This window comes from Bubalus bubalis, chromosome X, assembly GCF_019923935.1.
Source record: "Bubalus bubalis isolate 160015118507 breed Murrah chromosome X, NDDB_SH_1, whole genome shotgun sequence".
In the NCBI taxonomy this organism is placed as follows: domain Eukaryota; kingdom Metazoa; phylum Chordata; class Mammalia; order Artiodactyla; family Bovidae; genus Bubalus; species Bubalus bubalis.
In genome coordinates, this window is record NC_059181.1 from 32577128 (window position 1) to 32590020 (window position 12893).

General features: G+C 38.2%; 1 protein-coding gene and 1 long non-coding RNA gene across 9 annotated transcripts in view; one reads left to right on the forward strand and one right to left on the reverse strand.

Annotated features, from left to right (window-relative positions):
• Positions 1-12893, reverse strand: part of DMD (dystrophin) — a 2402664-nt gene that overhangs the window by 2057956 nt on the left and 331815 nt on the right. The window lies entirely within an intron of this gene.
• LOC123331881 overlaps positions 1-12893 on the forward strand; it is a 46999-nt gene that overhangs the window by 4818 nt on the left and 29288 nt on the right. The window contains exon 2 of the long non-coding RNA XR_006548683.2: positions 6140-6221. This is a non-coding gene — a long non-coding RNA (uncharacterized LOC123331881). The remainder of the gene's footprint in view (positions 1-6139; positions 6222-12893) is intronic.

A 12893-nucleotide genomic window follows, 5' to 3' on the forward strand; every position in this document is an offset into this window, starting at 1 on the left:
AGGACTGATGCTGAAGCTGAAGCTACACTAATTTGACCACCTGATGCAAAGAGCTGACTCATTAGAAAAGACCCTGATGCTGAGAAAGATTGAAGGCAGGAGAAGGGGACGACAGAGGATGAGATGGTTGGATGGCATCACCGACTCAGTGGGCATAAGTTTGAGCAAGCTCCAGGAGATGGTGAAGGACAGGGAAGCCTGGCATGCTACTGTCCATGGGGTGTCATGGGGTCTCAAGGAGTCAGACACAACTGAGCAACTGAACAACAACAATCTCAAATCCACTTTTTTTCTACTTAGAAGATAAAACTGTAGTAAGCAAATGATCAAGTCCAATATCTGTGATTTTTTTTTCCCTTGAATACATATGGAAAAAAAAATTCTCATAGACGTCTGCCAACAGAAATCCTGAAACTGAACAAGATAAGAAAAGAGACTTTCTCATCAACCACAGACAAGAAATAGCAAATGCTGTTATCCATGAAGAAAGCAATCTTTGTAAGTTTACATATTTGAGTGGAAGAAAGCTAGGACTTGTTTTGTAAGTTAGTGGTATTTGTTTTATAACTTTGTACTGCTAATTTGCTAACCTACAACTACAGTGAAATAGAAAATACACCAAAAGAAATATTCACATAATTGTTCAGGATCTTAAGACTATTAGACAGTATACAATGATATCTAAATTGTTGTTGCTTTTAATCTGAACAGTGGTTTACTGATTTAGACAACAGGTTTGATCTTCAGGAATATATTGAAATGCCTTACATATAGGCTCTGAATAAATTCTCACTGTCTAGTGTCATATACACTTCTTAAACAGCTCATTTATAATATTATTAGAAGCAATCTTTATTTGAACTGCTTTTTTCAGAATATATGTGCATAGTATATAGTGAGGCATACCTAAACATCAAGGGAATATTGCTGACATTCCAAAATTGTATTCAATTCTTCAAAAGTCAGTTATGATAATAAAATCAGTAATACAAAGCTTTCTGCTTTGCCTTTATTCTTAAAAGGTAGAAACTAAATCAATTTTACTTGAAAACTGGCATATTAAAATCAAACATTTCCAGCTTTTGTGGTGACAAACAATCCTCCAGATTCTTGAATAGACCATTAGAGAAAACCTAAGCCAACATTCATTTTTCCTAAATATATATATTTCTCCTTTAATATCAGAAAAAAAATCAATACGAATATAAGCATATATTTTTTTAAAAAAATTCAGAAGCCCACCTATAAAACAAGAGGAAAATAACATTTTAAAAAGCATCAATGTATAAGCATTGATACCAAGCAAGACATGCTGGGGCTCCTGGGCATAAAAGCCCAGGAGCTTTTTGTTTGTATTCACCATTTTCTGATTACAGGAAACAGGCTTCCTTCAGTCTCCATGACCTTCCCTGAATTCCAAGGGGCAAGTTCAAACATATGTTAATTAGGGAAGGGAGGGGATGTAGAGACAATGGAGGAACTGTAAACAGTGAAATAACAGTGTAGCTTTTGGAGCAGGGTCCTGGTTCCTCCTCAAAAAATACCCATAACAATGTTTTTGCACTGTTTTGCAGATACTGAAACCCTAACCAGGTAGGAGAAGTTAATGGTATGGTGCCCACAAGCATATAGACCCCAGACCCTTAGAACCTGAAGACTGATGACACTGACTCCCACTTACCTTGCTACAAACCAATCTGAAGAACGTCCATGAGCTGACCCCACCTTCTTTGAACCATTACTATAATACTCCTCACTACCTTTCAATAAACCTTTCTCAGTTTGTTTGGCCTCACCATACCCTGAGCTCTTTCCCTCTACCTTGCCATATGCATCTCATTTATCTGGCTGTTCCTGAGTTATACCTCTTTTGAGTATAAGAGTTTTCTGTATTCTGCTCTAGAAAATTAATCCAACCCAAGGAGGAGATCATGGGAACCTCTGATCTACAGCTAGTGAGTCAGAAGTACAGGTGATAACCTGGGCTTTCAATCAGCACCCTGATTTGGAGGGGGTCATTGGAACCTCCAATTTACAACTTGTGAGTCAGAAGTACAGGTAGCAATCTGGACTTGCAATTGGCTTCTGAAGTTAGTAGAGGAAGGGGGTGTGTGGGCATTCTTGTAGGAGTGAACCCTTAACTTGTGGGATCTGACATTATCTCTGGGTAAACAGTGTCAAATTTGAGTTGACTTATAGGACACCCATTTAACTTATATGCAGAGTACATCATGAGAAATGCTGGACTGGAAGAAACACAAGCTGGAATCAAGATTGCCAGGAGAAATATCAATAACCTCAGATATGCAGATGACACCACCCTTATGGCAGAAAGTGAAGAGGAACTAAAAAACCTCTTGATGAAGGTGAAAGTGGAGAGTGAAAAAGTTGGCTTAAAGCTCAACATTCAGAAAACGAAGATCATGGCATCCGGTCCCATCGCTTCATGGGAAATAGATGGAGAAACAGTGGAAACAGTGCCAGACTTTATTTTTTTGGGCTCCAAAATCACTGCAGATGGCAACTGCAGCCATGAAATTAAAAGACGCTTACTCCTTGGAAGGAAAGTTATGACCAACCTAGATAGCATATTGAAAAGCAGAGACATTACTTTGCCAACAAAGGTCTGTCTAGTCAAGGCTATGGTTTTTCCTGTGGTCATGTATGGATGTGAGAGTTGGACTGTGAAGAAGGCTGAGCACCGAAGAATTGATGCTTTTGAACTGTGGTGTTGGAGAAGACTCTTGAGAGTCCCTTGGACTGCAAGGAGATCCAACCAGTCCATTCTGAAGGAGATCAGCCCTGGGATTTCTTTGGAGGGAATGATGCTAAAGCTTAAACTCCAGTACTTTGGCCACCTCATGCGAAGAGTTGACTCATTGGAAAAGACTCTGATGCTGGGAGGGATTGGGGGCAGGAGGAGAAGGGGACGACAGACGATGAGATGGCTGGATGGCATCACTGACTTGATGGACATGAGTCTGGGTGAATTCCGGGAGTTGGTGATGGACAGGGAGGCCTGGCATGCTGCTATTCATGGGGTCGCAAAGAGTCGGACACGACTGAGCGACTGAACTGAACTGAACTGATAGGACACCCAGGTGCAGAAGGGAATGGCAATCCACTCCAGTATTCTTGCCTGGAGAATCCCGGGGACAGAGGAGCCTGGTGGGCTGCCATCTATGGGGTCGCACAGAGTCGGACATGACTGAAGCAACTTAGCAGCAGCAGCAGCATAGGACAGCCAGGACTTTCCAGTGGCTCAGTGGTAAAGAATCATCCTGCCAATGCAGGAGATGCAGAAGAGGAGCCTGGAGGGCTACAATCTATGTAGTTGCAAAGAGTTGGACATGACTGAGCCCACATAGGAAGTTCAGGTGGTGTCAGAGCACTGCTTGTCGATGTGGGGAACCACCCTCTTTTCCTACATTGGAGACCTGCATTGGAACTGGGTGTTAGAATCATTTCAGCTAGAAGTACCGATTGCTACCAGGTCTTCTCAGCTGACAGGAAATATATTTTTAGAAATATATTTAAATAAATGTTTATTTACCATTGAAATTTTCAATTCAAATTTTAACATGCCAAAGTGCCCCATCTCAATTTTAAATTACAATTTTGTATGCTTTATCTATCACTTCATTGGTATGTATTTACAGTTTCTTTTTCATTTGTTTGTATTTGGCTATTTTTCTATATAAAATTTAGGGTCAGGTTATCTAAGTCCAGAATAAAATATTACTTATATTAGAATGTCATTTAATTTACTCATTAACTTAGAACAGATGCTTTTATGATATTAAGTCATGCTTTTAGGAACAAAGTAGGTCTTTCCCTTTGATTTTCTTTTGTGTCTTTCAGGAGAGTTTTAAATATAGATTTTAAGAATGTCTTATTAAATTTGTTTCTTGTTTCTAATGTTGTAAATGGGTATGCCTGATCCGTAAAATCTTTGAGCTTGTTACCATGAAGTCTATTGAACTTGCATGTTAATTTTATATTCTGCTAATTTACTAAACTGTTTGTCTAGGTGTGTTTGTTAATGTTATTGTTTATTTGTGGCTTTTTAGGTAAACAGTCATATCTGTAAATTCAGATACTGCTACCTCTTCTTTCAACTGTTTTGCCTTGAATTAGTTTAGTTCACCTGGTTGTAATGGGTAATACTCTAAACACAATGTTAAGTAATAGTGAAGATAACTGAACAACCCTATATCTTTTATATGTTTTCTGTCTTTGGTCAGAATGCATCAAATATGTCCACATTAAGTAATATGCTGACTATTGGACTAAAGTGTATATACATGGTATAATATGTGAGCAAGAGTATCCAAAGATTCCTTTTTATACTAAGCATTTTTATCAGGAAAGGGTGTTTTACTTTATCAACTATCAGTATCTTAAATGTAAACATTATATTCAAATGTAAACAAAATGTTAAGATCAGTAGATAATTTGAAGAATGACTTTGAAATTAAAAGAGTTCCCCAAAATAAATAATATAAACTAACAAGAAAGCAGGACCACAGAAAATATGAAAAATACAAGAGGCAGAAGAGAACTGCAAGAGAAGTACATTGAAAATCCAGAGTCTATAAGAGAGAAGTGACTATTTTCTGAAACAAGATCATCTGGATATTAAAAAAAAAGAAGAAGCAAAAAAGGATGAATAGACTAAAAAGTATTTTATGACATAATATCTCTAAAAAAATTACCTCCCTTGAAACCTTTCTCAGAAAGTTACCAGAGATTATAGTCTACTAAAAACCAAAGAATAAACCAAGAAAGTCTTCCTTGGTGGCTCAGACAGTAGAGAATCTGCCTTCCCATGAAAGAGACTCCTGTTTAATCCCTGGGTCAGGAAGATCCCCTGGAGAAGGAAATGCCTACCCACTCCAGTATTCTTTCCTGGAGAACCCCATGGACAGAGGAGCCTGGTGGGTTACAGTCCATGGGGTCATGAAAGAGTCAGACATGGCTTAGCAACTAAACAACAACAAACCAAGAAAAATGATGAACAGGATGTATGGCTCTGGGGGTCAAACAGAGAAGAGTAGAGAGAGGTCTTTGCAGAGTAGCTACATATCGGGATCAAGATCAAGCATTCTAGAAGGTGGTATGTATAACAAGGGGCTTGAGTTCTCTTAACTTGAACGCCTTGGAGTCTGACAATGGTATTCACACCTTCTGATGCTTTTGCTTTCTGCCCTACTTTGTTTCTTTTTGACTTACACCCGTAAGTATTTTTGTTACCCAGTATTTCACTCATGGCCACGTGAGGTGTCTCATTTATTTCTCTAGTCATCAATTCTAACAAAGTTTAAGCTGTGCTTTCAAACCTGATTATTTTTTACCCAACACATGTCTTGTAAAATCCCTTCAAATCCCATATCCCATTAAGCACAACATTACATAATCAAAATCCATTGGCTCTCATACCCAACTCAGCAAAATAAAAGCCTGTCAGACAAATGACAGCCTCATGCATTCTTCTCAGAGGGATTCAATTGTTCTTGCCCTCACAAGAATATAAATGACAATCACCACCAATAATTGAATATTTACCATACGCCAGGTATAATTCCATGTGCTTTGCATGCAGAACATCTTTTAATCTTTTAAATAAATACCTGACGGGGAAGTTGAGGCTTTGAAAGGTTTAATAATTTACTCAAGTTTACACACACTAAGTGGTGAACTGGGAATTCTGAATTCAGGATTCTGAATCTCGTACTTGTCCTCATGACCACATTAAACCAAATATCTCAATATCAAAAATCAAAGTGATCAATAACCCTCCAAAGTATCTCTCTTTTCCTTTTTCTCTCATTTCTTCTCCCAACCTGTAGTACCTGTATCAGCCTAGTGTCCTGAAAAACTACCTGATACTCATCAATGCATTCCTCGTTCTCCTTTTCTAATCATTAACCAAACTTTGTTGTCTCCATCTATCCAACCAGGTCAACCCTATTTATATCATTTAGGACTCATATCAGGATTTTGCCATGCCTTAGTGGAAAGGTTCAGGAAGCACTTGGAAATGTGGATCTTAAGCTCAGTTTTATAAATGCAAGTATGGAAGTTTGCATACTCAAAAATCATTTGCTCAGTGCTTCCAAACTGTCATGCCCAATTTTAGGTCCTGGGTAGAGGTGATGCTTGAGGATATGAAAGAAGATGAAAGGGAGTATTCAGAGAAGAAAGGACAGAGATCATTGCTGGTATGACTGACTTTGTTTTCAAATTGTTTCTCCCTTTCTTCCTTCTCTATTGCCATTCATTCCATCCACTCAATAATCATGTATTGACATCACTATATACCAGGGAGTATGTTCTAGGTTGAGTACATAGTGATGACTGAGTCAAGGTTCAGACCCTCAAGAAGTTAACAGATGCAAAATATATGTAAATAATAATTATAATGCAGTCATCAATTGTTCTATATAGTAATTGCTATGAAGAAGGAAACTATAGGTAAATCAAGGCTGTCTCTGCTGATGTATGGCCATCCATTCTAGATCATAGGAGAAGCAAAGATCAGGTTAACTCTCGTGCAATTGTACTAGATTACATACACATTCATTCACAAAATGATAGTGCTACTTTGCATTTTCTCTCGTTTGTTTTTTTTTAATTGAGATAACTTCCTTCTTTCCTTCCTCCTTCCCTCCCTCCCCTCTTTCTTTTTCTTTCTCTCTCCCTTTCCCACTCTCCTTTCTTTCTTCTCTTCACTCCTCTATCCCTCACTTCCTTCCTTCTTTCCTTGTAACCTTGAGGTAAATTTCAGAAGCTGAAAATAAATACTCTTTCCATGAAAACATATCCAAATTAAAATTATTTTCCATGATTTCTCATGAGAAATTTAACTGCACTTTTTTTTTTTTACTAAATTCTGTCCTTCAACAGTCTTTTTTTTTTTTAATCCCAGTAAACAGCCATCCTATTATTCCTTACGTTTAGTTTAAAATTGTTTTTCTCTACTCTCTCAATCTAGGTATCTAGTCCATCAGCAAACCCTGTTATTTCTACTTTCAAAATGTATACAAACTATGGCCATTTCTCCTCAGGTCCATGGCTAACAACTAAGTCCTAGCTCCACACCGAAACTGAATTATTACACTAGCCTCTAGCTCACCTCTCATGTCTAGAGTGTAACTCACATTGCTTCTGTTGTTGATGTTGTTTAGTGGCTAAATCATGTCCAACTCTTTGGGACCCCATGGACTCTAGCCTACCAGGCTTCTCTGTCCATGGGATTTCCCAGGCATGAATAATGGAATGGGTTGCCATTTTTTTTCTCCAGGGGGTCTTCCTGACCCAGGGATTGAACTCAAGTCTCCTGCATTGCACGTGGATTCTTTACCACTGAGCCACCAGGGAAGTCCCACATTGCTCTAGTCACTGCTTAAGATTCTTGTCCTCCTAATCTACCATAATGTAGAAGCCAATGCCTTTACAATGGTCAATTAGACCCTACCTGATTTGGCCTCCTAACACCAATTCAGCTGTGGCTCACAACACTCTTCCCCCAGTCACTCTATTTCAGCCACCCTTCTGTCCCTTGAACACACACAAGGACTTTTGTACCTGTTCTTCCTTCTGTCTGGAACTTTCCTCTGCATGACATCAGAATGATTCTCTTCCTGCCTTCAGATTTTGTATATGTCTCTTCAGAGAGGTTTTCTCAGGATCCACTATAGAAAATAGCCACCCACCCTATTATTATCCTTTCCTCATCCTGCTTTATTTTCCCTTTGAGTACCAACCACTATCCAAAATTCTATATTCCAGGTGCAGAGAGATAAAATAAGTTGACAAATAAATACAAAAAATGTCAAATACTTTGCTAAATGTTTCCTTGTTTAGTTCAGCTCATCTGGTTCACAGAGCCCTATAATTAAAGAGAATTTTTCTTTTTCATGCTATGCTCAGAAACCTAGAACACCTGACATGTCACAGGTGCTCAATAAATAATAAATTAATGAATGTAGACTTTATGTGTATTTATATAAAAACATGTTTTCTTAAATATAAATGATTATTTATGAAGAATATGAGCTTAATGTATGGCTATAATATTCAAAATATTTATTACCTAACATAATATTTGCAGGTAATTTTAATAATAGGATCAGTTCTTACAAAAAGCACCATCCATTCACCATATACCTGACTGACCACAAAGTTTATTCATGTTTTTCCATAAGATGTTATGGATAAACCTGAACAAACATTTTGGTCAACACATATTTTGAAAAGATTGGTTTTCTGGGTGCCAGGTAAGCTAAATGAAAGAAGAAAATATTTAGCAAATTCATCCATAATTCTCATTTGTTCTCATTAAATGACAGCTAATATTAAACCATGGGGGTGGTTTCACTCACATTTCTAATTAAGGGCTTTGCTTGTGTCCATCTGTCAGTGGGCTACAATCCTGGACAAGACTGAAAGTGATGACTTATTTACTGATCACCTATTATCTACTTTTATTGTTAATTCTCTTTGTACATAGAATTGAGATAGTGAAAGTAGTTTAAATTAGAGTAAGATTAGGCAAAGGACTTTTTTAAAACCATACTCTGCCTTTTATTGTACATGAACTTTACAAATCTGCCTCTAGCTGCACTGCAAGACAGATTTTTATTGCTGAACTTGTTTCAATGTATTCATGTTAGATTTGGTTTTAACTCTCTGTGTTCTGGCTACCATGATTATAATTGGATAGAGAATTCTAGGAGGCTAAACGAACCCAGGTCAAGTCCAAAACATAACCCTTAATGGAGCACCAAGAAAGAGTCTCAGAATACCACTAAAATAAATCTCTCCTGAAGAAGCAAAGTAATGAACAAAAGAGAAATTGAAGGACATGGTATATGCATTGGAAACTTTCTATTAGTAAGAAAAACATATGATTGCCCATGAAATAATTGCAGTGAAAGAAAACAAGGAGAAACAGTTGACAGTAATGCCTGGATGGGCTATTTTTTCCCCCAGAACATAGAGCTCAACTATATTAATTACTTTCTTTATCACCTATCAAACCAGTCAATTCTAAAGGAAATCAACCCTGAATATTCATTGGAAGGACTGATGCTGAAGCTGAAGCTCCAATACTTTGGCCACCTGATGCAAAGAGCTGACTCACTGTAAAAGACCCTGATGCTAGGAAAGATTGAGGGCAGCAAGAGAAGGGGGCAACAGAAGATGAGGTTGTTGGATGGCATCACTGACTCAGTGGACATGAGCTTGAGCAAACTCTGGGAGATAGTAAAGGACAGGGAAGCCTGGCGTGCTGCAGTCCATGAGGTTGCAAAGTGAAAGTGAAATTGCTCAGTCATATCTGACTCTTTGTGACCCCAAGAACTGTAGCCTACCAGGATTCTCCGTCCATTGGATTTTCCAGGCAAGAGTACTGGAGTAGGTTGCCATTTCCTTCTCCAGGGGATCTTCCCAACCCAGGGATCAAACCACATCTCCCGCATTGTAGGCAGATGCTTTACCATCTGAGCCACCAGGGAAGTCGCAAAGAGTTGGACAAAACGGAGCAATTGAATGACAACAAATCTGCTTATAGGATAGAGTTTTTAAAAATATTCTATCTACCTTTCTCAGATATATATGCCAATCAGATATATATTAATTGAGACCTGTAACATAAGAAGACTATTATAAGCCTATACACATGTTATATATATATATATACACACACACACACACATACATATATATATATTGGTTGGGTTGGCCGAAAAATTTCTTCAGGTTTTCCTATACAATGTTATGGAAAAACCCAAAGGAATTTTTTGGCCAACACAACATTTTATATATATGTATTTATCTTTATATATAAAAAATATGTTTGGTAGGTTTGTGAGTCTTTTAACACCAGTCCAATTCTATTACTGAGTAAAGATCCCTCTGGATAGATCTCAACTTTAAACAAGGATAGTGATTCTCAGCTGGAGAAAGATCATTCCCCATTGAGGGTTCAGCAAAATCCTAGATGCTGCTGCAGCTGCTAAGTAGCTTCAGTCGTGTCCGACTCTGTGTGACCCCATAGACGGTAGCCCACCAGGCTCCCCTGTCCCTGGGATTCTCCAGGCAAGAACACTGGAGTGGGTTGCCATTGCCTTCTCCGAAATCCTAGATGAAGTTCCCTTAAACATTCTCTACTATGGACCTGATTAAATTGCTGATGTTCTATAGCAGTTATTTTCAGTGTGGTCCCTGTAGCATCAGCATGTCTCTTCACTGCCTGTTCAAAAACCTAGAGTACCTGATATACAATAGATCTCAATAAACAATTAGTTAGTGAGTATAGACTATGTGTCTGTAGTGTAAACACCTGACAATTAGTTTTTCTGATGATAATGTAAGTGCTTGATATTAAGCTTTTGATTGCCAAGGCATCCACTTCAAAGACATCCATTTGGAATAAGCACATTACCAGCTACATAACTAGATAGAGTCAGGCTGCCTCATCCATGCAAGTTACCTCTTTTAGAAAGCCTAGATAGATGAGAATTTGAGTTAGATAATGGATAGTTATCAGTTAGTTAGATAGTTTGCTTTTCTCTTCCAGCATTTAATTCCTACTCTTACGTTTTAAATTCACCAACAGCGAACCCACAAAAACCTAGGTATCCCACCCTTGACCCTAATAAAGACAGAATCCCAACTTTTCTCTCTCTCTACCTGTGACCTCACTGGGTGGTCCCAGGCATGCCTTGTACCCTCCAGGTTTAGAGCAATAAACCAAAGCTTTTTTTTTTTCCTTCAAAGTTCCCTGATGGTTGTTGTTGAGATGCTTCTTGAAATAATAATAAAGAATCACAAGAACCAATACAGTCACTACACTGACTCCACTCAAGAAGTATCTGTGGGGGCTCTGACAGGTACTAAGGGACCAGGTGAGAGCCCCCAGCATTTCTAGCCAATAGCAACATTATTGATAAGCTGACTGACTCAAAACAGTGTATTACTGTGAAAGCATGTTTCCTTCAATACAAATGGTTCTTTATGAAGGATAGGAACTTAATTCACAGACATGCTATTAAAAATATGCCTTTACAGTCTGACATAGTAACTGCAGGTAATTTAAATAACAAGAACACTTTCTACCTGGTGTTCTTGATTCACTTTGATTCTTAAAAATCAAAGTTCTTGGGCCCCCCTAGATCCACAGAATCAGAAACTCTGGCTGTGGGTTCTAGTGATCTATGTTTCAACAAGCCCTGAAAGTGACTGTGATGCAGCGTGATGATGAATGTGTGTGATATCAAACAACTCTACAAAAAAAGGTAACCCATTTACATTTTCATTTTAGATCCAGATGTCTATTCCCTAAGTGTAAACTCTAGGCTTCAGATTCAATTTTGCAGGAAGAATTAGTGGTGGTAAGTAGGGAGGGCAGTCTAATTGTTCCATAACTGTCTTCTGTTGTAGAACTTCACATTTTTCAACCAGAAGTTGAATGTTAACATGATCAAACTGATATTTGGCCCATTCTTGGCCCAACTGGCCCCAAACAACAATACGATTATTCAGGAATGGCATCTTGATCTCTCTCACAACTTCCACTCTGCACTCACACAGATCTCCTTTGCCACCTGTCATATGACAGGCCAAACTTCTTTAAGTGTTCCATACTTCTGCATGCAATTCTTGTTGCCTTTACCTTTCTATAAATTGTCTTTGCATGGACAATCTCAGATTAAATGTCACCTCTTTTCAAAAGGTTTTCCTCCTCTCTAAGCAATGTCATTTTTTCCATCTACGTTCTCATAGCACTTCTATTATATTAAAGGTCAAATATAATTTTATGTTATATAATTACTGCTTCCTTCAGATGATAATCTGGAGAAGAAAAATCATGTTGAACTGTGCCTTTTTCAGTGTACATTACTATGCCAGCTACAGAGTTGGCAATCAATAGGTATTTGTTGAATGCTGAAAGGTTATTTTAGAAACCATATAGTTCCAGTGGGACAGTACCAGAGTGCCAACTATTCTTTTCAAAATGAAAATAAATCTCTAAAGTCAATATATGTTGTTTTACTAGAAAGTTATGTAGGGCCCTAAGATAGAAGGAATCAGATAACTAATGCATTTGCCTATCAGCTACGGAGAATTGTTTTTTGCCAGCAACAGTCATGCTAATTGGTAAATATTTACATTTGCCAGCTAAATATGCTTGCCACTGAAACCATTCCGTACTAGGTAGGTATTGCAATCAACAACTTCATTTATACCTTCTAAAACTAGCTAGAATTATTAAGAGCTCAATAACAGTGGACTGGTAAAGAATGCTATGCTATGCTAAGTCACTTCAGTCGTGTCCGACTCTGTGCGACCCCATAGACGGCAGCCCACCAGGCTCCCCCGTCCCTGGGACTCTCCAGGCAAGAATACTGGAGTGGGTTGCCATTTCCTTCTCCAATGCATGAAAGAGAAAAGTGAAAGTGAAGTCGCTCAGTCGTGTCTGACTCTTAGCGACCCCATGGACTGCAGCCTACCAGGCTCCTCCGTCCATGGGATTTTCCAGGCAAGGGTACTGGAGTGGGGTGCCATTGCCAAGATGTGCAATGTAAACAATAAATTATATGTTTTTCATTGAAAACAGTGAGAATGATCACAATCTAATTTTCCTTTCATTAACTGAATGATATCCTTTGTTACTTGGGTACTTTGCAAAGATTAGATTCGGGAAAACATTCAAGGGAATGGTTCTCAATGGATTAGACCATTAGCATAATCATCTCTATTGCAAACACTAGACATATCATTCTTGAAGTCATCTTAACACTTTGTGTAGATGTCACGGAGCCCACATGCCAGTAAAGCAATACCTTGCATTTCTCACCAAATTATTTTAAATCAATATTTAAATTATC